This window comes from Choloepus didactylus, chromosome 17 (assembly GCF_015220235.1).
Source record: "Choloepus didactylus isolate mChoDid1 chromosome 17, mChoDid1.pri, whole genome shotgun sequence".
NCBI lineage: Eukaryota > Metazoa > Chordata > Mammalia > Pilosa > Megalonychidae > Choloepus > Choloepus didactylus.
The window spans coordinates 32,284,619-32,311,031 of NC_051323.1; the positions used below are offsets into that span (position 1 = coordinate 32,284,619).

A 26,413-nucleotide genomic window follows, 5' to 3' on the forward strand; every position below is an offset into this window, starting at 1 on the left:
GCAGTTTTAAAAATAATATAATTCATTAAAATCAATTATTTGGATTATGAACATAAAAGGAAAACAAGGAATATAAACAAGGAATATAAAGGAAAGGACAGAAAAGATAAGAAAAGGAAGAGAAAAGAAAAGGAAAAAAAGGGAAAAACCCTGGTGACTTGAATGAATTCACCATCCTTCATCCACTGAATTCTTTAACTAGCTTAGGTATATGCAGAGATAATCCAGTGGCATGTACATTAACAAGAAATTTTCTGGCAGTTCAGTGACTAGAAAGTGTCAGTGTAAACTCCCAACACCTTCCATTAATGGAGAAGGCAAAAAATATAGAACCCGGGAAACTAGTGCTATTTAAAATAATACATAATAGGGAATGTTAGTGCAATGCTATTTGATTTTTTTTTACCTGTTTTTATAAAAACAACATGTATGTTACCAAACTAAATTCTAATGTCTCACTTTCAAGATCACCTGTCAACTTTTATTCTTAGGCTTAGAGGGGTATCATTTTATATTATGACTGTGATATTTAAGGAAAACTATTGTTTGTAATCAGGAATACATGATTGGAAATAAGATGGTGACGATGATGATAAACATATCCATTAAATTCTGAGAGTGTATTATACAGCACATTCTCCAATGTTATTTCATTTGATTCCCATAGGAACTCTATGACATGCAGACATTTGATCCCCCAGTATGTGAATTAGGAAACTGAGGTTCCGAGAAGTCCAGCAACTTAACTGAGGTTAGCTGGTGAGTAAGTGCATGTGCACAACCCCTCAGTTCTTCTCGAACCAAGTGCAAAGACCATGCCTTCTCATGCTATGATTTAATGTACAAGTCACATCACACAGTGGAAACCATCATTGGGTTACTCTATAAAGCATGCTGAGGGCTGCAGGCCTGGTTTATGATATTTTAATTTCATTAATTTCATGTGTTTGCATTAACACACTCATATCCACTAAAAATACTTTTGGTGGTTATTTGATGTTTGCTGGGGTGCCCTCCTGCTTATGAAAGGCACAGCCTGTGTGAATGGAATCCATACCAATATTCGAAATAACTGAAGAACAGGCAACCTAGTGTGAGTTATTTTTATGTTGGAAAAAAATGCCAAGCTTTCCTAATTATGGCAAGTACAAAAGCCACTGCAATGCCCCGAAGCCTCACAAAGGGATGGACTGGACAAGCCAGCAGCTGCCCACGAGAAGCACTGAGCATCTACTAGGGCTCCAGACCAGGTTGGCTCATTGTTCAGTGGTGCATCATGTAGATTTGGATGGCATTTATCAGGAAATGATCCAACAGTGACCTGCCAAAGCCCTTACACAAAACACCCTTGTGCCCAATGTCAATCACTTTCCCTCTGGCAGTTCAATGAACATCCTCTCTGGGATGGCTTTCGGCCATGCCAACACCTCAAATTCAGCAGACAAGGGCCAGAAGACTTGAGGGAGAGAGACATGGCCATGCTACTGTGAAGCATCAAAAGCAAGTAACACCACAGGCAAGAGATTGCCAAGTGTTGCTTAGCAATATAATACAGGCAGGCCACAGGGCTGTCGTTACTGCTCACAAAGCAGTCGATGTCTGTCACCCACACTGCATGCAACACATCATTTCGAGACCCAAGAACCTGCCGCAGCAGCAAGACAATGGGATGGTGGAGAGTCAGGGGAAACTCTTGGGTTCCAGAAGAGAAAAAATTATATAAATTATATAGGCCATGGCATCCCAGTAAATTCTCTAAATGCTCTCTTTCTTTCTCTCTCTCTTGCACACACACACACACACACACACACCCCTCACAAATACAAGTTGTATGCATAGAAAAACGCAGAATGTAGAAAAACAGGTTGTATCTGTCTAGTACCAATATTGCCTCATTAACTGTCTCAGATTTCATACAGTAATCTTGGTGTGACTGATACAGAGACACCTGTGGTGGGAAGAGCTAAAGAAATTCTCATTGGATTCTCAAATAGGGATGCACCACAATTGAGGAACATCATAACCCATAAAATTCAGACCCACAGTAGTGCCTTAATTTGTTTGAAGACTAGGGTCAATATGTGCATATCATGCTGGCAGCATGCAGATACAGAGCTACGTGGGAACTGGTCCCTCGGCACCTCTCTATCCCCGTGATCCTACGAAGTTTAAATATTTTCCTAAAGGGGAATTTGGAATGCCCCTTGAAGCAGCAAACCTGTTCCTTGTTTAGAAATAGCACTATTTCAAATGTCTAATACCTACCCTTTGATCTCCAGGGCAAGAATGGAGTCCATCATATGACAGCAAGTTTATGAGAGGATCACGTTGAGAAAACGTGCAAATAGAGCGAGGCACAAGAGAAGAGACTCCACCACTGGAAAGAAAGTGAATCTGAACAAGATTCTGAACCACTTAATTTGGAAAAGGTGGTTGTGTCCCATGGCAAATTTCACACGACAGTTTGCCCTTCTACCTTAATCCTGGAGACACAAATATCCCTCCATGTTGACGTCTACATTCCCAAGTCTTTTTCCTTCTCGGTAGGCTTTAATTATTTAATTTCCCAGACAGGGGAATTTGCTGTGACTTTAGATGGTGACACTTAGATGATGAGGAGGACAAATCTATAGTGACATTTGGTAGACTTGTGTGTACCATAAAAACATACCTGGGGGGCCTCTCCAGGGCCAGTTGGCGCTGCCCCAGCCTGACTGTGGGTTGCTCTCTCCCTCTCTCTGCGCTTCAGCGGCTCTATCAGTAAAATGTGAAGATGGGAACTGAAGGCTGCAGAGATTCTGGCCAGTCCACTCCTCTGTTCCCCCTTACTATCCATTGAGGCAAATGGTGATTGGGGCTATTTCCTTCCAGGAGTCTTACATTTTTTACCCTTTATTCCATGGCCTGTATATTTAGAACACCCTTTTTCAGCTAAATACTTGGGTCCTCTTTCTGAGCATCCTGTGAGCCTCTGATCCCCTTTGCTAGGAGGGGAGGGCAGTGGGGCAACCTCTTCATTCCATGATTGACAGTCATCAGCCTTCCTGATAGCTCTTAGAACCAGGCTTCAAAGGGCTAGTACATTCCAGTAGGAAACATGAAAAGGAGCAATGAATAAATGGAGTCATCTCCACTGTCATTACCAGAGGCAACATCATCTTCAAACAAGTGACAAGGGTGTGGTGCTCAGCTTGATACTACTGAAAAAGTTTAAAAAAAGTCACAGCTTCTGCCCTCCAGGGGCACAGACAACCCTTAATAGCCTAGCTAACACATATAAAGAAAATGCAGAGACAACAGTACTTGTGTAAATATTAATCAATTAACCACAGTTACTGAATAGGCGAAAAGAATAGCTCAGCCGATGAGTTCCAGGCCAGGACTCTGTACTGGGGTGGGGTGGGGGATGCTTTCTCTGGCCCAGACAATACTTTGCTCTGTGACTAAGGGAAATAAATCACTTAACCCTTCTGTGATTTTGTGAGGTAGGAGCAATTGACAACCCATCCCAGAAATAAGGAGCATTGTGACATGGCAGGAAGAGAACTGAGCAGTTGTGTCAGGCCTGTACTGGGCTTGAATATGACCAGTGATTTCCCACACTTTGGCAGATTTCTTAGTCTTTTGATTAGGGTGGAAACTTTTGATTAGGTTGTTTCCATGGAGATGTGATCCACTCAACTGTGGGTGAGACATTTTGATTAGATCATTTCCATGGAGGGAAGACCCTGCCCATTCTGGGTGGGTCTTAATTAGATCACTGGAGTCTTTTAAGAAGCTCAGGGAGAGAAGGAGCTCAGAGAAGCTGAGAGAGACACTTTGGAGAGAAGCTGAGATATGTAATCCAGAGTTCGTCCCCGGGAGAAGTTAATTGCCAGCACAGACACAGATGCTTGGAGATGAAGACAGAAAGATGTTTGGAGAGGCTAAACTAAGAGATGAAGCTCAGAGTTTGCCCAGATAAGTTAAGAGAGAACCCCCAGATGCTTAGAGAGAAACACCTTGGGAGAACAAGAAAGAATACACAGGAGCTGAGAGAGAAGCTAAGAGAGACAGAAGCCCAGAGACATTTTGGAGGAAGCCACTTTGAAACCAGAGTCTGAGAGCAAAGGACCAGCAGACACCAGCCATGTGCCTTCCCAGTTAACAAAGGAGTTCCAGACTCCATTGGTCTTTCCTCAGTGAAGATACCCTCTTGTTTGGACACTTCTATGGCCTTGCAACTGTAAATTTGTAACCTAATAAATCCTTTTTATAAAAGCCAATCCATTTCTGGTATTTTGCATAATGGCAGCTTTAGCAACCCAGAACAGCTCCCAAATACACACACCTAGCTCTGAACTCTCATCATCCATCCATCCATCCATCCATCCATCCATTCACCCATCTCCTGGCAGCATTTATGGAGCCCCTTGACATATTCTATTTATGTCCTTTTGCCAGAGATACCAAGATGAAGAAGACATGGTCTCTGCCCTAGGGGAAGTGGCAGATCAATGGTGGTACAATTATTATTAAGTACAATTTATGCAAGGTGAATTGGGTGTTCCTAGTGGGGACACCCATCTCCACATGGAAGGTGGAGGGGACATTCCCTTCAGAGAGGATGACATCCACACTGAGCTTGGAAGGATGCATGAGAGTTGGCCAGTGAAGGAGGAAAACAAAGAATGTTTTAGTCAGAGGTGTAACAAGAGAAAAGGAAAAGGAGAGAGAGACAAGGCTTACCTGGGGAACTGCAAGCACATCAGTAAACTCACAGTGTGTGCATGTGTGTCTATGTGTATAAACTTACACACATGTACAAAAATCCAGTTGAAATCAGAAGAGACAAGACTGAAATTTTTTGTTCATCACTCTAAAGTTGAATTTTATCCTGAAGGTAGTGGAAAGTTATTGAAGGCTGGTAAGCAGAAGAGTGGCATGGCCATGTTTGTTTTTGTGGAAGACTGTTCCAGCAGTGTGAAGAATGACAGCAACAGGACGTGACTCAAGGCACAGAGAGAATTTATGTGGATGATGGGAGAAATGATGAGGAAGTAAACTAAATCAGTGATAGTGAGGATACAGAAAAGGAAGTAAATCCTTAAAGTATTAAGGAGTGTATTAGTCAGGGTTCTCTAGTGAAACAGAACCAACAGGAGAAATACCTGTAAATATTATGAGATTTTTGTAAGAATTGTCTCCATGTGACTATGGGGATGGACAAGTCCAAATTCTATTGGGCAGGATGTATGCTGGGAACCCCGATGAAGATTTTCAATGAACTCTCCAGGAGAAGCTGGCTGGCTGACATAGAGATGGAAATTCTCCCTTCTGATTGTTGAAATCATCCCTTCTCTTTTTTAAAGCCTCAACTAATTTGATGAGACTTCTCTCATTGTTGAAGGCAATCTCCTCAGTTGATTGTAGATGTAATCAGCCATAGATGCAATCAACTGATTGATGATTTAAGTCCAAGAAATGTCCTCACAGTAGCAATCAGGCCAGTGCTTGCTTGACCAAACAACTGGACACCATAACCTGGCCAAGTTGACACATGACCTTAACCATCACAAGGAGTATCTGAGGAGATTAAATTGACAGAAGAATTGCTTGTCTGTTTGGCAAGGCAAGAGGCTGGTGAGAGATAAATAGGAGGCATTGATGACTCCTATGTGTTTGGGCAGCTAACATTTTGAACATCATCAGCATCGACTGGACAACAGTCTGTCTGGTCACCTAAGGAGAGAAGGTCAACTATGAGATGAGAGGAAGGTCAAGGACAACCCTGAGGCTCACTAACATATATATGGCAGGTCTTTCTCTTGAAGGATGATGCACTTACAGTGGCTCAAAAGTGAAAGCCCCATTTTTAATTCAAGACTCTCTAACAATACATATAACTGCAATGCCTAGCATTAAATAAGACTATAAGTATGCTACAAATTCTTGTTCTTTGTCTATGCCAATAATGTTGTCAAGGTAAGTATCATTATTCTTTTATTAGTGAAGTTTAGAGAGGGTAAGTTGCTTTCCAGAGTGTTCTAGTTTGCTAATGCTGCAGAATGCAAAACACCAGAGATGGATTGGCTTTTATAAAAAGGGGGTTTATTTAGCTACACAGTTACAGTCTTAAAGCCATAAAGGGTCCAAGGTAACACATCAGTAATCAGGTACCTTCACTGGAGGATGGCCAATGGCATCCGGAAAACCTCTATTAGCTAGGAAGGCATGTGGCTGGCATCTGCTCCAAAGTTCTGGTTTCAAAATGGCTTTCTCCCAGGACGTTCCTCTCTAGCAAGCTTGCTCTTCTTCAAAACGTCACTCACAGCTGCACTGAGGTCCTTCTGTTATGTAAGCTCATTTATATGGCTCCACTGATCAAGGCCCACCCTGAATGGGTGGGGCCATGCCTCCATGGGAATATCTCATCAGAGTCATCACCCACAGCTGGGTGGGGCACATTCCAAGCAAATCTAATCAGCACCAAAACATCTGCCCCACAAGACTACATCAAAGATAATGGCGTTTGGGGAACACAATACATTCAAACTGGCAAACAGAGTTTATGCAGCTAGTAAGTGGAGAAATCAAACTCTGAACCCAGGTCTGGCAAAGGCCAAAACCAGGCCTTCAGTTGTGCCACTACCTTTGTCTTACACCTCGATGCGGCCTCTCTGATCTGTCATGCTGGTCCTCCTCTCTGTGATGCTTGTCTGCTCTCTTACATCTACTCACTTTCCAGACTCCCTCCAGGAACTATGCCTCCTCCTCTAAGACACTCTCCCTGACTAACTTAATCCACTATTTTGCTTCTCCACTGGTATTTATTTTTAATATTGTTTGCATTTGGTTCTTTCTGGTTTAGATCAATTCAGCCAGCATATGTTGAATGACAAGAGTGACCCAGATCTTGGTCATGTCAATGTATGTTGCTCCTTGGTGAAGTAAAAGCCTGAATGTGTGTGTAGTTCACCTCCTTTTAAGGCTCCGTGTTGCTAGCATAGAGCTGACCATGTAGTTGTACTCACTGTGGGGATGGACAAGGAAATGATGACTCATCTGTCTCCTTCCAAGTGCGTACCTAGTACTTTCTATGTGTTTGTCACCACTGTCCTAAGGAGCAGAAAACGCAAGTGGTACAGGGATGAATACATGTATTTGTGTATGAATGTGTATATGTTTATCTATCTATACTCATTGATTCATTCATCAACCATTTATTGAGAATGCACTGTATACCTGACATTGTGCAGAGAGGTTCAAAAATATTCAAGATGTCCAATCTTATCTCCAGTTTGGAGGTGAGGAAATAGGCTCAGAGAGGTTACACGACTTGTGCAAGGAAGCACACCTGTTGGTGACAATGCCAGGATTGAATTTTGAATCTATCAGATCCAAAATCTGTGCCTAGAGGGAAAGAGAAAGAATGGAAGGGAAGGAGGGAGGAAGAGAGGGAGACAAAGAAAACAAGAAAAGAAATTTAAAATACATGAACATTTGATATAAGCAATTGCCCTTAGAGGCAAAAATCTGGACAGAATATGTGTCTGAAGAAGGTGGACCGAATGCGGTCCTGGAGGCCAAACTTGGCTTTCGTTGACTTGAGAGGGAAATGCACCTTAGGAATGTGACTTGTCCTACAGCATAACCCGAACCTTAAAAAAATCTCGTAAAGTAGAAATATCATGGAAGATAAAATCCATGTAACCACTGAGTAGCCAACCTTTCACAGAGGTGCTACGAGGAAGGCTCTGCCAGTGCTGGCACACGGCTGAACATCTGAAACGAGCCGGGAAACTGAACAGTTAGTTGGCTCTGCTGAACAAATATATGAAGGCATCAAAGTTAACAACTTATATAATAATACAAAAGAAGATAATGCCAGATGTGGGACCCGATTTACTCCAATGTCCCAGCTTTGGGGAGCAGCTAAGATCTCTGCGTCACTATTATATTAAAAGAGCTGTTCACTTTGAACAGAGCTAATGTTCTACACTTGCACTGACATTCAAATTTTCTCGCTAGAGCAAGTGGCACCCAATTTCCTTTTGTCTGTGCACATAGCAAAGCCACTTATCAAGCCATGCTTGGCAAAGTTTTTCTGTAAAGGGCCAGACAGTAAATATTTTAGGATCTGCGGGCCATTCAGTCTTTGTGACGACTCAACTCTGCCATTACACTATGAAAGCAGCCACAGAGAATGCATTAGTGAATGCATGTAGCCATCTTCCAATAAACTTTATTGATGGATATTGAAAGCTGAATTTCATTGTGTCAAGAAATATAATTTTTGTTTTGATTTTTAAAACCCATTTATACAGTAAAAACCATCCTTAGCAAGCAACAGTACAAAAATGGGCAGAGGGCTGGATTTGGCCCAGGGGTCCTGGTTTGCTGACCTCTGCACTGGAGCCCAGAATTCCTGGGATAGTGAGGGTCCTCTGTGTAAGCAGGAACTTTCCGGAAGGAAGTGGCAGCTAACTCCACTCCTGTCTCTGAGCTTCAACTATTAATTGACATTATTTCTTAATTCACAGCTATAATTTAAGGTATGTTCCTAAGGAATTTTAAAGTCATTATGTGGGTGAGGGACTGTTAAAAATAAATCCTTCAGGTTTAAAAGTGGTAGAGAGGGAATATAAGGTGGTAAGAAATCCAGGAGCTTTCAGGCAAGTGGTTCAAAAAGCATCCGGGTGGGCCACAAGTGGCCGCTAAAGGTCATCGGAACCTCTCTGTGCCTCCTCTTTTACGTACTTTATGCCTCTCATAAAATAAAGTTAAAGCAATTTAATTTAACAGTCTAATTAGTAATGGATTTTTCATTTTATCTTTTTAACTCTGAGTGATACAAAGATAAGGTCTGGATTTGACTGGGGCCGGGAAGGGGTATTGATACATTAGTAGTTTAAAATTAGGGCTTTCTGACTGCATAGTTTAGATGGAAAATGAGCTTTTGCTGTTCAATTGCTGAAGATTTGGTGGGCATGAGACGATAGAGCCATATCTTTTCTCATATGAGAGGTACAAGAATCAGGGTCCTCGTTAAGCCACACATTTGCCCATTATGCATTTCCTTCCTTATTAAACAGAGTCACTAGGAAGGATGCAGCCACATTTACAGCCCCTAAGCCTGGATGGGGCTGAGCTTACTTGTCTCTGCTAACGTTTGGTCTCCTTTGTCGCAGTGTTCCCTGTGGGCTAGGTGTTGAGCTCCCTTTCTTCCCATTCGCTTTTGCTCTCTCACATTTGAAAGAGGGGAAAAAAAAATGCCCAACAGATCTCGAAATTCAACGCCTTGGGATTCATTTTCTTAATTGGTTTTACAACTCAGCCATAGTGTGAGGGGCTGGAGCAAAGGCAAAGACTTGAGTGAAGACGATTGAACTTGAGATTTGACCAGGGATTGAGAGAGCCATGACCCAAGGGGATTCAGTGAGCCTGTACAAGCGTCTCCATTTCAGAAGGTGAAGAAGGAACCGGCAAGAGGCTATAGGACCGTGGTTGATTCATGCTCTTCTGGTATAAGCCGGAGCACTGGCTACTTTAAAATTCAACTTTGTTATTTGATCTCCCTTCAATCATTTAATCCTCTTCCCCCCATTCTCAGTGATCAGCCCCCAAAACAGCAACAACCATCCCCACAGATGTAATAGTCACTGGAGAAACACACAGCTTTTTGGAGCTGAAAATATGACTTTTAAAAATAAACAATGCTGTCAAAACACAAAGTCCCCCAACCCACCCAAAACGTTCTTAAAATGTCCATATTTCCATTCATGTCTGTGACAAATCTGTCCTTTTTGGGGGATCTCTAATTTTTTTTTTAATAAGATGCCTGCAATTTCCTGAGCTGTATTTTGTAAGGCAGCTGCAATAGACACATATCTTGCAGCATTTTAGAAAAGGCAAAAAAAAAAAAAATGTGTCTCCTTCGGAAAGCAAGTTGTTTTCCAATAATGTACATTCAATTTATTTTTTGAAATGCAATTTTTTTTTTTAAAGAAAGGGGCCTCCTTATGAACATATTTCAGGGGAAATATATCCACTGCCCCTGGAAAACAGAACTCCCTCTCCACCGGCCTTCCTTCCAGAGCCTCAATTTGGAAGAAGTAGGCTTCTAACTCCAGGTCGAGGGCGGTGCCTGGCTTCAGATGCTCTGTGAGGGCAGTGAGTTCTGCTTTTGTTCCATCTTGAAGGCGGGCTTCATCGCCTTCATTGGGGATTGCAGCCGAGAGCCATCAAACCAGTCAGCATCTGCGATTAATTGTAGGGGTTTTCTCTCCCCACCCACAGAGATGAACGCAGAGAAACCAATTTGGTAATTACTCCGCATCCTGGTACCCTCCTGAATTGCTCAGTGCTGGAATAAACTAGGCCAAGGGAATATTTACCCAAACATGGATGGAAGCCTCATTTACATAACTGGGTACTAGTTCCAGACAGCTGATTTTCTTCTTGGGGCTGAAAGAGCAGGAGAGGTGGGAGGTGGGCAGACAGAGCAGAGTGGTCCTGAAGGTGAGGGGTGTGGGTGAGGTGAGGTGCAGGCAGAAGAAATGTCCTTGCAGATGAAGTTAATTGGCTGTTGTAAATGGCAGGGAGGAAGGGTTGAGGTGGCTTCACCCACTCTGGCTGGTTCGTTTAATTAACTTTGCATGAAGCCTTGGCTGTGTTTTTTTGTCATTTCAGATCCACAATGCCAGGCATCCTCCTGTAAATAAGCTTGATTTACAGTGGTCTTCCCTTGCTGCTGGGTTCATATGAATCAAAAATTCTAAGACTTAGGCACTAAGATCTAGAGGAGGGTGTTTTCAGAGAGAGAAAAGGGGAGAGGGAAATAGAAAAGGAGAGGAAGAGAAGAGAGAGAGACAGATAGAGACAGAGAGGTGGAGGAGAGAAAGCCTGAGACACTGAAGTGCTTCCATCTCTTTTGGGTTGGCTGGGAGGCATGTTGTGCTTCCGAGCAATGTCTTAGAGCCCGGGGCTGGGAATGTGCTGTGCCAAAGACAAAAGATAAACAAAGGAAGGCACAGAGAAAGGGGTCCACTGAGAGACCAACCTTGCTTCCTCTGGGAAAAGCCAAAAGAAGTGTAGAGGACCACTGGCACCTGTTATTGGTCATTAACAAACGAACATGTACTGCTAATCTGTGATCATAAAAAGGCCATCTGCTAATGCTCAAAGGTCATTAAGATGCCAGCCGTGTTTACCCAGTTCTCATTGGCTGGGCCAATCATTTCTGAGAAAAAAGGAGGTTAAATGGTTATTGCGGTGGTGCCTGCTAACGCTGCTCTAGTTACAGGTCTATGTTTCCATTATAAACCCCTATTCTCAGTGTTTTAAAATACAGCCATAAAAAAAAATCGGGTTAACTGTGTATGCATGTGTTTGTGTGTGTGCACGTGTGTGCATATTCTATTCTTTCTCTTTCTTTTCTCGGAGCTCAGGGGGTGGGTGGGTGGAGGGATTTGAAGTGCACCGGCTGACTCTATTCATGTTCAAAGACATTCGTTAGAAAGGAAAGGCACTGTCTTCATTTTGGGTCTTCTTTTATTTAACCTCATCAGTGGACCTATTTTGGATAATAGCTCGTTCACAGTATTTTTTTTTAGATGGTTTTCCTTGATAAAATTAATATCTCTCCAAAGAAAAGTCATCATCCCAAGTTGAAGGAGACCTAGTTTCTTCCATGCTGTTGAGTCAGCTGAGTAAGGATTGGACCTTAGCATTGAGCATGTACATCACTAAGGGAACCCACTGAATTAAAGCTTATCTCCCCATTTGTGTGCTGCTCTTCTCCCCAAGAGTTAGCAAATAGGGTCCCAATTTATTTTGTTCCCTAACGTGATTTGTATATATAGTTCTCTCTAAAGAGGAGAGGGGAAAGGACTTGATTCTTTTATTTTTTCTTGAAGATACCAATAAATTTTCCTTCACAGGAACTTACCAGGATGAAAGGAGCATGCTGAATGCTCAAAGGTATTAACCATGTTATAAGAGACAGCTAGATCTAAATGATGCTATTATTATACATTTACAGATATGCAGGCATGTATATGTATCTGTCTAGATTCGATCTCTAAGGAGCTTCCCTTTCTTTTTTACATATTTTCTTTTCTCTTCTCGGGCTCTCCTGGGGAAGGAAAGGTACAAATAAACCTCTGTATATAAAATAATTGACCAAAGGGCTCAAAAACAAGTTGTGCAATTCGAAAATTCCATCTCCAATGCACCCATTGTGGCTGGTCACGAAGGTGGCCCCTCTCAGTGGGTGTCCTGACAGACCATATGTTCTACTACCTGGTCACAGGAGGTGGGAAGAAGGACAGAGCTCAGTTTTAAAATTTGAATTCCAGAGATACTCTGCATATGTCCAAATGTCCATGCACATGTGCATATTTGGGGGTAAAGCAGTCATAGATGGGCAGACCTGGTAGGTTACGTCAATATAGATCTGTGGGCTTAAATGTGGTTTTCAAAAACCTGGGCAGTTCTTTATGTCTTCTGAGATTCTTTGGTGATGAAGCCTGCAGTTTCCATTGGTTATTTCCTCCTTCATCTCTGATAACGCTCCCGTTTCTCAACTCATCATCCCCTTTCATCTCTGCCAATTAAAAAATAGCCATAGCCTTGTTTGGAAAGTTCTGAGTAGTTAGTGTGTTTTTTTTTTTTGTTCGGAGCCAAGTCCAAGTGTTCTCTGAAGGCCTTGGTGGGAGGGGTCTGTCCAGTGACCCCACCCGTCTGCCTGTCAGTGCAGGCTTCGGCTAATCTTTTGCTTTCAACGAGTTGCAAGGGGGGAAGGGAGTTATGGAGCAGGGGGGGTGGGGTGGTGACCGCAGGTGGCTGAAGAAAGGGGTCTTGTTCTCATGATGCTAAATGGCTGGTTAGCACTGCTTTTACTGTGAAATTCAGCTTCTGTCACTTCGTGGTTAATTGCTTTATTATTCTCAGATCCAGATTGGACCTGATTGAGTTCTGTCAGGAGCCATGACTCTCCCTGGCATTTGGCCAGGATCCTTTTGGTCCTTTGATCTGGGGTTTTATAATCAAATTATGTTTCAGTTGAGGCAGGAGACTCGGAGCATGTGCTGCTGTTTTCGCAGTGGAAGTGCACAGGGTTGCTCGGCAGGTGGGTGGACTGTGACTCTGGGCCAGGGGGTTGGGGAATCGGGTCTTAACCCTAACTCAGTTTCTCGTTCCTGGCCTTAGGCTTCATGGGTTTAATTTGCTTTCCTCCCTGCTTTCGGCCCCAAGTGGCAGTGGTAGCCATATGCACTCCCTTAGGTAGCGAGTTTGTGTTTAGCCGTCCCTAAGTTGGACCTATGTATATGGTTCTGCTCTCCTCTTTTGCCAAGGCTCTTTCTACATTAGCTGACTGTCCTTAATGGGAAACAAGCCAACGGGTAGTTAGAGCAGCCTTCCATAATTGTAACCAGAGGCTGACTGGGCCCCGTCTACTGTTCTAGGATGCCAGACGCCATGGCTGCGTGTGTCCAGGGGGCCACAGGCTACATCGTTAGCGTGCCCAGTGGGGACGAGGAGCAGGAGGCTCTCCAGCCTGGGCTTTTTTAATAGGCAGGGCCATAAAAGTCGGCCAGGCCTAAGTCACACATGCACCACCGAGCTCTTTCAAGCCCTTATTCCAATGCACCACTTGTAACTATTTTTAACCTTATTAAAAAGGAGCGAAATGTTTCAGCTTCACAAGCCCACACTAGAGTCTTGCAGTAAATTTCCATGGTTTATAACTCCACCTTTGACTTGGAAGGCCAGTGGACATGGGAACTTGGATAAACATAAATCTCCTTCAGATCTGCTCGAGGGAAGCAAACACAGGGAGGGATGTGCTGGAGACCAGCCCCAGGTCTCCAACTGGAACAGAAGGGAAGGAGAGGTTCCCCTCTTCGGATTTTCAGGCAGCTCAATCTTCCATTCAATCTTGCAAAGGCAGAATTTGTGGCATTTGTGTAATAGAAACAGAGAGTAAAGTCAAAAGAACGCACCCAGGCAGGTGATGTCTGATAACTTCAGCTCCATGTGACCAGTTTACCAGTGTGAGATGGAAGGGACTGGGGACACCATCGGCTGTAGCAGAGGCAGAACTGGGGCTGGCATTACAGGACTGAGGGATTTTTGTCCGTGTTTTTTTTTTTTTTTTTTTCACTCCACTTCACTTCCTTCACTCCACGGCAGCTCCTTTTCTAACAGTGGCAGGGGCGAAAATCTCATTTAGAATTTCTTCTGTGCTTTCCAGTTTGGAAAGTCTTGGCTAACTTTTGAAAGAAGGACATTTTGGGGTCTGTCGTAGTCTTAGTCTAAGGCAACTGCACGGGTCCCTTCTTTGGGGTAACCCCCAAAAGAAAGAGCCTCTCATCTGCCATATGCTCTGGGTTCTGGTCCCCACTATGCAAAGAAGTCCATTGTGGACTAAGTTTCCTACAGATAGTCAACAAGGAGGCCTGAGATGAGATGACGTGATAGCAGAAGTTTCTGGTTTATAATTTCAGGAGTCATCGTGGAGTGCTTTTTATGTGTACTATGCCAGATTTAAAGAGAGCTGCAAAGACAAGACAAGACTTGTGCTCTCCAGGAGCTTGTCATCTTGTTAGAAATGCTGCACCCAGTTATGGCGCTGTGTAGAATGGAACCTGATAGAGAGTTAACACAACTGGAAATCAGAAAAGAGAGTATCAGTGCTGTCAGAACAGGTCAGGAGGTCAGGAAAGGTTGATGGCTGTGGTGTGGGATGGGAGCGGGAAGGGACACCTGTTCTCTGTTAATGTGAAGTGGAGGCTCTCATGGACATCCGGTATTTTTGGCTGTTGATGATTCTTTCACCCTATTCACTTCTGGCAACAAAACCCTTCTCCTGTGGGAGAGTTCATTCCGTGTGATTGGTTCAAAAGGCCGTTCTTGTGACCAAGACCTAGCCAATCAGCATATCTCTCCACACTGGCCGTCTTGATTGGTTCAATGATGAACACCTGACCCAATCTGCCCAGTCATAATCCTCCCTGAGACCTTTGGACTGAGCTACAGGGAAGGCTTGCATTGTCCCCTGGGCTGGCCAGGCTGGACATACAGGAGTGAGGGGCTGCTGGCAGCCTTCCTGCCTCTTGTGAAGAAAGCCATTCTGACCTGATCAGAGAGCTGAGCAGAGATAAGCAGAGCTAAGTGATGGCAACAGAAACTCACATGATTTGGTGACATTGTTTGAATTTCTGTGTCTAGCTGTGTTTAAAGCCAGCTATTGTGAGCCAATAGTATTTTTTCCATCACTTCCAGTCAGATTCTATCACTTAAACTGGAAAATAAGCGGGAATTGGGGGCAATAAGAATGTTTCAGGGAAGCAGGTATATAGTTCCAGTGGCTCATAAACAGTAAAAGTAACTTTACTCAAAGCAAAACAAAACAGCAACAACAGAATCTGTCATCCCAGCGAGCTCTTTCGTCTTCAAGACAAACTACACTAGATGGTATATAGAATTAAAGCAAGAAGGAATGTTTACCATTACTAGGTGCAATGCATCCATTTTTAGGAATATGTTTATCAGACTGACTCGGCGCTAAGAACTTACGCAGCTTACCCAGAGCCTTCATATTCTGTCTAGAACACATTTTGCAACATGATAGTCTTACCAGAACACCCAATGCAACAAATATTTATTGAGCACTGTGAGTCAGGCACTGTGCTGAGTTTGGGAAGATACACCAATGAACAAGATAGACAATGGTCTGTGCCCTCACAGAACTTATGACTCAATAAAATAGTGTAAACTGGTATTATTTAATGAGAAGGGAATTTTTCCTTCATTCTCTATTGATTGAATATACATTGTCCAAGATCTCTACTGGGCCTCAGGAAGTACCTGCCTCACAGCTTTTCTCTTAGAGACCTCTTGTGGAATGTAGTTATTTCGAACTCCTTCTTAAGGTTTGTCTTCTAGTTTGGCTGTGCTTTATGTCATAATCTATTGGTCTTCATTAATATAAGTGTTAAATTCCTAAGGGTTGGGCTATTGCCATTAGCTTGCTTTGCTTGATGCTGACGGAGAGGCTATACAGAATTAAGGGGGAAAAAAAGAAAGAAAAAATAAAGGAGGGAAGAAAGAGGAAGAAAGAAATCATAAACATTGTGCCAATTCTAGTTCAATTGGGCACACTTTCCTGTGTTCCCTCTATAACATCTTCCCACTCTCTTGTCCTGGCCTGGGATGTCAACAATTGTGCCATTGATGTGTGTACTTACAGGCTTCTAAGTAGTGATACACCCTTGGCATCAGACAAAGACAGCCTGTGGGTCATATTAAATGGTGATTTTAGATGTTGGGCTGCCTCTCCTCTCATTTAAAAGAGTGGTAGAGTCAGACTTAGGTTTAACCCTTGGCTTTTCACTTATCAACTGTTTGACCTGGGCTGAGTTGCTTAATTGCTCTGAGTCTCTGATTCCTCAACTATAAAATGAGCCTAATAATTTCTACCTCACAGGGAGGATATAAGGATTAAATGAAATAATGCATGAAAAGTGCTTAGCAAAATGCTGGCATATGAAGATTCCACAAAAGATGCCAACGTTACTAGGTGAGAGTATGATGAGAAACAGAAAATGCATGTAGTCTCAAACTATCTCCCCAAGATCCATATTAATTACAAAGGGAAAAATAATAACTTTACAGTGAATAAACCTGTTGATAACAAGTGATTCAAGTTAATATTACTAACAATGGGGCAAATCTAAATCCTGGGCCTCCTGATATGATGCGCTGAGAAGGATATAAAATTGTGTTTGTTATGTTCTTGCCAAAAATGCTTAACCTTAATTTAATCCTGGGGAAACAAAAGACCAATCCAAACTGGGGGATATTTTCAAAAGTAACTGACCTGAACTCTTCAAAAGTAACAAGGTCATGAAAGATAAAGGAAAGACTGAGGATCCATTATAGAACAAAGGAGACTAAGGAGGCATGACAACAAAATATATGATCCTGGATTGGATTCTGGGTTGGAACCAAAGGGGGCAGGCAAAATTTGAATTAGGTCTGTAGATTCGATTATAATATTGTTTCAATGCCACTTCCTGATTTTCATAATTGAAGTGATTATGTAAAATTGAGGAATCTGGGTGAAGGGTATATATGAATTCTTTGTTCCGATTTTGTGACTTTTCTAAGTCTGAAATTATTTCAATATGAAAATTAAAAAAAAAAACATACAGAGTAGGCATTCAACACAGCATTTTATGACTTAGGGAATCTTCCTGACTCTGCCTGCCATTTATATGAGGGTGGCAGCTTTGAATGCCTGTATGTAGCTTTGCAATGACGACATTGAGCATTTGCAAGTACATTTCTGGTTCTCTGGCCCTCTCCCTATGGTGTGTCCATCTCCACAGCCCTTTTTTATGAAGAAGTTCAAGACATGCAGTGGGTCAGTCTCTAACAGTTTTTAGAAATTGAACTCTTCTTATAGGTCACTAAGATTGTCCAGTTGGAAAAGATTTGCTCAGAATTCTCTCTGTGGCTCTGCCATTAATTTTGCTCTGAATTCTACCACTATCCTTTCCTTTACTGTGCTATGCTTCTCTGTCAGTGGAAACTGGGAGGAGGAATAATGGATTTTCAAAATATTTTAAGTGTCCAAATCTGACATCCGTATTATCAATACAGTATGTATAGTAGGAGAAAACTTAAGAAAATGAGATGAAATCTACCAAGGGGACATAACACGAGGACCAACAATGTTTTTAGAAGACATGTTTCCAGAAAGACCAAACCAGGGGGATGATATGATCTGTAAAGTGCAGAAGATCATGGAAAGCAAACAGATGCTCTTCACTATTCCATACTAATTAAAAGGCTGGCTGCATGTTAAAATTGGAAGGATCAGTTTTAAGAACATAAGAGGAAAAGGTGATTTTATAAAGTGAATACAACACATATGATACTTGTTATCAAGCAATGGGTCTAACATTTGAGAAGGTTCGAGAAGGATTTGAATGAACTCTCAAGTGACAGACAGAAGTGACAAATAAGCGAAACTGTGGAGAGCTGGAGCTACCATCCGTTTGCACTGGCGAACCCTCTGACTTTGATGTCCTTGTTAGACTCTGCTCCAAAATTCTGTATAATTTTCCCTGTCCTTAATTTTGCTTATTCACTCATAGCACCTTGAACATGGGCTGCTCTAGAGAGTGAGTCGATAGTGATGATCTCACAAGGAATGTTGTGAGGTTAACAAATACAATTTGTAACGTGCACTGCAAATATAAAGTGCCATAAAAATGCTAATGAATGGTAATGCGTGTCCACTCGTTAGCAGGCTGGCGCAACAGGCCAAGGATAATAGAAAAAGAGACTGCCTTTTGAACACACAAAGTGCTATCCTATTCATCTGCCTCACACATGCCACCATGGGAGGCTCGGGCTCAGCTCTCATTATTCACCCAAACAACTTCCTTTCCGTCTCTGTCTGGGTCTGAAAGCTGCTTTCTGCAGGAAGAAAGATTCTCTGAAACCTTTTGGCGCCATCAACAACAGCAGCAGCAAAAGTTTGACTTGAAAAATTCATTCAAGGAATGAAAAAAAATGCAATGGAAATCTATCATTATGGATGTTTTGGAGAGGCAAAAAAAATATCTGGGCTTTGTTTTGCATTTTGGTAAGAAATGATATATAGCTACATAGGAAAACTGTTTTATTAAAAAGATCTTCTCGCCCGGAATTCAACATACGGATTGTACCCTCTTATCATCCAGTCACTTTAGAATGAAAGTTAAAAATGCTGATACTGTGGAACCAGCCTTTGGTATGATATCTCATAGCTGATATATTTGTCTAATACTTTGGTTTTTGAAGGCCCATTACTCAGAACCAGTGCGCAGAGCTGTTCATTTTAAACCTTTCTGGTTACTGAAAACAGGGATGCTAGGAAGAGTTTGTAGATAAGATTACATTCCCAGCCTCTGTGTGTAGGTAGGTAGTGGGGTATGAACCAGATAGTGAAAAAAATGGAATTTTCATTAACCTAAGAAATGGGACCCAGCCTCGGGTTTGTGGGCATTTGTTTAGGAAAACCTGCTAAATGAATCCTCTGTTGGGTTCTACATTGGTCGGAATGAATCCTTCCTCTTGGCATTGGGAATTGGAATGTTTTAATGGTCCATAGAAGGTCCAGATATTGTGACTGAGAGTTCAGGGACTTCAATGACCTTAATTTCAGCTTTGGAGTCAATGTAGAATTTTATGATGCTTATTTTGCTCTAATGAAAGAAACCTCTTTTTCTACTGAAGCCATTTTTCGAGGACCAGTCAGGAAGCTTGGGCCTCCTGTGCTGTCCTGTGCTATGAAAAATCAGGGCAGGGGGAGGGTGGTTTGGACTTCATTTGTTCAATGGCTCCTTTTGGTCTCCATGAATGGTTCAAAGGGAGGGTGGGTAAGTGACCCAGATTAAGCTGTTTAATAGGACCGATGCTTGTTTGGTTTACACAAAGCAGGCCAGCAATTATTGTGATGCTTGACAGTGTTATCATCATTATTTATTTTGCTATAAGCTAGATTTATAGAGATTTGTAGCATTGGTAATACTAAGCATAAGAAACATTAACAGCTTTAGTAATTATATCACTGCTTTACAGATATAAATAGTGATAAAAATGCCAAGTAAAGTGAACTAGTAAAACATTTTTAAGAGAATTTTAAAACCAGTTGCTGATTGACGATGGCGTTGGTGAGTCTTGGGACTTGAATGGAGAAGAAGAGAGTCTCTTTTGAAGATTTAAATCTCACTTTCCTGCTTGCTCATGCTTGGGAAGTAATTCTTCCTTAACCTGGATGTAATCGACTGAGCCATGCATTTAATATTTTGTTTTGGGTCAGAGAAAATGGGGAGGGGGTACAGAGAGGGAGAGGGCGAGAGAGCAAGAGAGACAGAGAAGAGAAGAGAAGAGAAGAGAAGAGAAGAGAAGAGAAGAGAAGAGAAACAAGCGTTAAGTGGAAGTGCCTCTCCCCATTTCGTTCTGGCTATTGATCTTGCTCTGTGTTCTCCAGCACACACCTTTTATAAATGAGGATATTGAGTGAAGAAAAAGAGTTAATAAATCCACTGCCTTTGCCACAATTGCTAATGGAAATCCATCGGCAGTTTAAGTGCTGGGCAAGTAAAAAGACCAAACTGAGAATGGAGGATGCGGTGGATGAGAACGTATGGGCAATGCGTGTGGTGTGTGAGCTGAAGCAGTGGGCCACCTCCTTGGACCGGTTGCAACTCTTAGAATTCCTGGCCTGTTGAGCTGTATAGCAGGTCAGCTCCAAGGATACCAGCTCACTCCAAAGCAGGGAACATGTGCTTTGTACAAATTTTCCTGGAACACCACCGTGCCCCTTTGTTCAGGCATCGTCTATTGCTGGTTTTGTGCTACAACGTCGGAGTTGAGTAGTTGTGACAGAGACATTATGGTCTGCAAAGCCAAAGATATTTACCGTCTGGCCATTTATTAAAAAAAATTGCATATGCCTGCTCTAGAGTCTTAGTAAACAAGTAATTGGTTAAATAAGTTGAAGAAGTTTTTTGTGGATGGTCTAAGGTGCCCATTTTTCTAATTATGTTTTACTAGGTCACATATAAGTCTGCTTCAAAATTTTCCACTGCCTACTTCATTGCTATCTGGGCATCAGAAGATTGAGATTGGGGAGAGTGGATGGTAAAAGAAGGCCCTTCTCTTTGTGCAAAACAAGAAGTGTGACCCTTCAAGAAAAGGCCTTAGGTTGCATTAGATAATTCTGATTTTAAATGTCTAATCTTATAGCTATAACTCAGGGATAAAAGAGGTAGGTATTTTTATTTGTGGTTTGTAGTGGATCTTATTGCATTTCTCTGTCTTCTTAGAGCCAGCCGAGAGGTTCATAGTCGGGAATATCTCACCTAAGCCAACCTGAATGAATTCTTCACCATCACCTCCCTAAAGAAAATGCCTAACATGGAAAATTCATTTCAGTGCAAGAGGTGTCTATTTTTGAAGTCTTTTGACCAGATTTGGAGACTAGATATACATAAATATTTAGTCTGTGAATCGGGAGCTATTCACCTATGAAACTTAGGATAAAATATTTGGAAGCTCAAACACATCAGATGCAATCTAACAACATTGACAATGTAGACTTTGTGCTTCTGTTGCTTTCATTTTCCCCCTAACAGATCTTGGGTTTTTCATCCCACCTGTTCTTGCTGTTGTTGCCTCTATCGAGTTCTGCACTCTGTAAAGTCCAGCTGAAATCCTCTGACTTTCACCCCATCTTGGCCGAGGATAGTGGAAAATCCACAGGCTTTGGAACCAGGTAGACTTGGGTTCACATCCTGGCTCCGTGGCTAAGGGGCTGTGAAGAAGTTACTCATCTCCTGTGAGCCTCCACTTCCTCATTTGTAAAACGGATCGCAGACTCAACTCTCAGAGTTGTTATGAAGATTAAATGGGTGATGCATGTAAAGGGCTTGGTGAATGAGAATAATAATTTCCTTAGGTGAAACACTTTTGTTTTGAATGACAGCAATTACCTGTACCAATTAAGTGACAGTTTCTGCGTGTGGTCCTACATTTTTAGCATATCGTTTCACATGCATGTTTCCCCTACTTAATTAAATTCTGAGACTTTAAGAGTGGCTCTGCATTTATGTATCTGCCCAGGTGTATTGCAAATAATAGGTGCTTAATAAATATCTGGCTTAATTCTGGGCCCTGGCTATGTTGAGCAACTGCAGAGGGAAATCAGGGCAAAGAGAATGTGTGTATTTTGTTGGAGAAGGGATTGAGAACTCTATTGTGCCTGGGTGTGATAAAGGAGAGAGTATTTCCACCTCGCTTAGATACCCAGATGTCTACATTTGCAGAATGGGAGTGTTATAGGCAATGGAGATAGTTCTTTAATGTCTGGATCTACTCACCAGGGCCTGAGTCTCTGAACTCTGCTTCCCCACACCATATATACTGCTGGAGATAAGCCACTTAAACAACTCATTATTCTTTCAGTACAGAAGATGGACAGCTCTTAAATGAATTTTTACAAGTCTATCATCTGTGGATCTGCTATCTCACCCCAAGAATGTAGCAATACAGCAGTAAGCATTTTTTGTTTATTGAGGCATATTTACACACAATAAAATTCACTCTTTTAGGCAGACAGTTCCATGAATTTGGACAAACTAATTCAATTGTGTAACCTTTCCCATAATCTAGACAGAGATTCTTTCTGTCACCCCTCCACATTTTTCTCATGCCTCTTTGTAGTCAATTCCCCTACCCTACCCCTAGCCTCTGACAATCATTGATCTGCCTACTGTCCCTATAGATTAGCCTTTTCCAGAATGCCATATAAATGGAATCATACAGTGTGTACTCTTTCGAGTCTGGCTTCTCTCACCTGGCAAGATGCTTTTGGGTTTAATCCATATTGTTGTTTGTAGCAGTAGTTCATTCCTTTTTGTTGCTGAGGAGATACCATTGTATGAATATATCCTAATTTGATATCATTCACCCTTTTATGGGTACTTGGGTATTTCCAGCTTTTAGTGATTTTAAATGCACCGTCTCCTAATATTTGCGCACAGGTTTTGTGCATTCATGTCTTCCTTTCTCTCAGGTACGCAACTGCTTAGGTCATATGGCAAATGTATGCTTAACTTTATAAGAAACTGTAAAATTATTTTCTAAAGTAGTTTTACCATTTTACATTCCACAAGCAATGTATGAGTTCCAATTCCTCCGTATTTTAGTCAACCTTTGGCACTGACATCTTGTTTAGAGCAATTCTAGTATTTAGTGATATCTCATTGTGGTATTAATTTGTATTTCCCTAATGGCTAATGACACTGAGCCTCACTTCATGTGTTTCTTTTCCATCCACATACCTTCTTTAGTTAAGTGTCTGTTCAAATCTTTTTCCTGTTTTTTTCTTTTGTGGGGGTGTGGGAGGGGTGAGATGTTTGTTTTCATAATAGGGATTTTTAATTGTACTGTATTTTTTTTTTCTACTCAGCACCCACCACTTTATGATGTGAAACTGCAGTGTATCAATCAGTTCCCTTCACCCTATATTATTCCTTTCTTTACCTTATGTGTGTAAACGTTATTAGAAGTTAAGAAAGTTAGAAAAGCCAAATTACTTAAAAGTGCAGAATGAGTAAATTACCAGGATTTTCTGTCACCTTGGTGGTGAGACACGATATGGGATCTAGCCTCCACCTGTTCTCTCACTCTCTCTCCCCCTTCAACCCCTTGCTCACTCCTCCTCAGGCTCATGGCCGTACTTGTCCACCCAGACACATGCTAAGCTTGCTCCTGCCCTAAGGCCTTTGACCTAAGGTTCCCTTTACCTGGAAATCTTTCTCGCACACCTGCATGGCTCCTTCCCTCACTTCCTTCCGGTCTCTGGTCATATGTCCACTTGGGTATTGTCTATCTTCTCCCACTGAAAGGTAAGTTCCATGAGAGCAGGAACTTGATATATTTTGTTTCACTGCTATATTCCAAAGACTAGAAAAGCACCCAGCATACAGCAAGCATGTATTGAATTGTGGGCAGAATTAATAAATCTCAAGGAGAAAGATAAGTGAGAGAAATGCTAATTAGATGTTGGCCTTTTTAGCTGGGGCTGGATATCATACCAGACATGGCCTGCTCCCAGCATTTTAAAGCTTATTAAGCTATTTCACATTCGATCAGGTGAACTCCTAAGTTTCCATGGCCTAATCCTGTGTAACATTTCCAACTGGATGCTGTCATCCTTTAAGTACCAGCCCCAAGATGGCAGCAAGCAGAGGTGGCAGTGACTGCCTTTGTTTGAGGCCCACCACCAGATCTCTCTTTGGCTCTGGTTTCATGATTCCGAGGAGTCTCTTTCAGGTATACTTTGAGAACAGGTTCAGACACTTCTAGGAGTGTCCCCCTCTGCTTTGGGCTGCTACAGGATTATTTTTTTAATAATAAAAAAATAATTATTATTTATTTCTGGCCCTTGCTTTCTGATGCTGCACATGCAGAGAGGACATTTAATTGCTTGGCTCTCCCCTAGGGTTTCTTTGAATAGACTGGGGGAGACATGGGAAGGGGGGGGTCCCTACCATGCAAGGTGGTGAGCTGACCTTGAGTTAAATGTCTCCAGGGTTAAGACTTTAGGAAGTTGCTCTTCTTTTGTGGGGCTTAAATCATAATGGAGTCAAGGGTGGGTTCTTTGTACTTCTCCATATTTTCAGTGTTCCTGCTCAGAAATAGTTTTCCATACCTGGTTCAAAATCTGGAGCCCTTCCTGAATATGGATATGGTAGAGCCCACTCCAGATTGGACTAATTGGGGAGAATAGAAAAGTTCTGGGCTACTTTATACCTAGGAAAATAACTAACAAAGTCAGTGACCCAAATGAACAAAAAGCCCACCAAACATTAGGTTTGGATTACTTTTGAAATCAAGAATATTGTATGTGTTACTAAAAACCAACAACCAAAAAAGTTTCCAGAACTGTACTTTCTCTTTTTTACTTGCTATAGATATTCAGACTTTGAAGAAAATGACAATCTACTCTATACTGATAAAAAAAAAACACCAACAGTATTTGGGCCTTTTTGTTGAGATTTCACAAGCGGCGATGGGTATGATAAACAGTAGAGGGATACCATTTGTAGCTTTACCTATGGGTTGAGTTCCTTTATACAGCATACCCTTGCAAAGTCTAGTTTTCAGAAATCATGTAAGCCAAGCATGTTTCAGAACTGATCTTTGCCTCCTCAGTGATCTTAAGCAAAATTATGAAAATCTTCCCAAATCCTGATTTTATAACACCAAGAAATTCTGACAGTGATGCTTCAGGAGGTTAATGATGGTCTAATTATCTTGAACCAATAAGGGAAAAGAGCCAGCCTTTTGGCAAGATTATGTCAGAACTAGTCAGATAATATAGATATTTCTACTTCCACACATTTTCTAAAGGGGGCTGGTTGCAGCTTTAATTAAATGTTATATGAATACATTTCAGATAGATCCAAACACAGGGCAAACTATGTTTCAGAACTGCTGTTCCTCCATTTAAAATGTATTTGAAATGTAATTTAAAAAAAAAAGATAATGGGAAAGAAAAACGAAAATAACTTGAAACAAGCAGAATATAGTAGCTCATCATTATACTAATATATCAAACAATGTGATCTTAGCTTAATTATCCCCTTTGAGAGTTGAGAAAACTAAGCACAACCTTCAATTTACAGCTGTTTGGTGCTGGGAACCTGAATTATTATTTAAGGAGAAGGGGAGAAAAAGTTTATTTATTGTGACCTCCACACAGTTTTTATTCATCGCAGAAAATCTGTATATTCACAAATGAGGGCTATTCATCGTTAGACTGCGGCATTCTTCAGCTGTCCCGGCCTCCATCAACTGCACTTCTCCAGCTTTTGTGTTCATCTCGAAGCCTCTTCATCCAGATTGTTCATCATCTTGATGGTCGAGCTTTATCTTGCTTTTGTGCAGCTGCATTCCGCTTATCCAAAGTGCTGGGGGAGATGAGGCAAAGGGAGAGAGAAAAGAGGAGCGAGCGAGCAGGAGCAAGTGAGCAGGAGAGAGTGGGAAAAGAGAAAGGAGAAAAAAAGCAATGGCCGGTGCACATATGAGGATAATTTGTAGTTTCTCAATAATAAAAAAAAAAAAAAGGAGAGGGGAAAAAAAAAAGAGGACAGGCTAATTACTGGCTTAACTAGGGCAGCCCATGGATCTTCATGTCAAAAGGACTGCCGTAATTATTTGCCATCAAAGCACATTCATATTGTGGCACAAAAGAAGGGCCTTTTGCAAATGGATCTTGCTAATAAACAGGGCTGAGAGGAGCATTATGTGTCTCCCTGGTTGCAGGCACATTAACACAGTGACATGGAGCATAACTCCGGGCCTGAGGAAAAAAACACCAGAATGATAATTATCCCCCTACCCTCCCCAGCCTCCCTCGCCTTTCCCTTTGTGTTGGACGAGGAAGCTGAACCTGACCTATTGGAGGGCCCAAGGCAGGCTATTAGTGACCCCTGAGCCCTGACAAGGTGCCTCTGTTCTTTTAAAAGCCTGCCTCTCGGTGTCAGGAGGGTCACGTGGACCGGCTAGCTCGCCTCGAAATGGTCCAGCAACCACTTCAACCTAAAAGACACCTGGAAGGTCAGGACCAATTTAATGCAGATGAAGACAGCCGAGACAAGGCTCTGTTGCGTCCCGGTACTAAAGTTTTTTCTTTTCTTTTTCTTTCTTTCTCTTTTTCTCCTTCTTCTTCTTTGTCCACACTTGCTCAAATGCATCTGTTTTAGTCCTCAAAACTAAATTTAGGGGCAAGGGGAGTTCCCTTTCTTTTTCTCTTAGTAAATGAAGACAGTCTTGAGGAAAGATTTGCCTGCCATAGAAAATATTT

General features: G+C 41.9%; 1 long non-coding RNA gene across 1 annotated transcript in view; it reads left to right on the plus strand.

Annotated features, from left to right (window-relative positions):
- The window catches only part of LOC119512726, a 60,954-nt gene extending 58,556 nt beyond the window's left edge, over positions 1-2,398 (plus strand). Inside the window, exons 3-4 of the long non-coding RNA XR_005212449.1 lie at positions 668-759; positions 2,280-2,398. This is a non-coding gene — a long non-coding RNA (uncharacterized LOC119512726). The remainder of the gene's footprint in view (positions 1-667; positions 760-2,279) is intronic.
- The last annotated feature ends 24,015 nt before the right edge of the window (positions 2,399-26,413 follow it).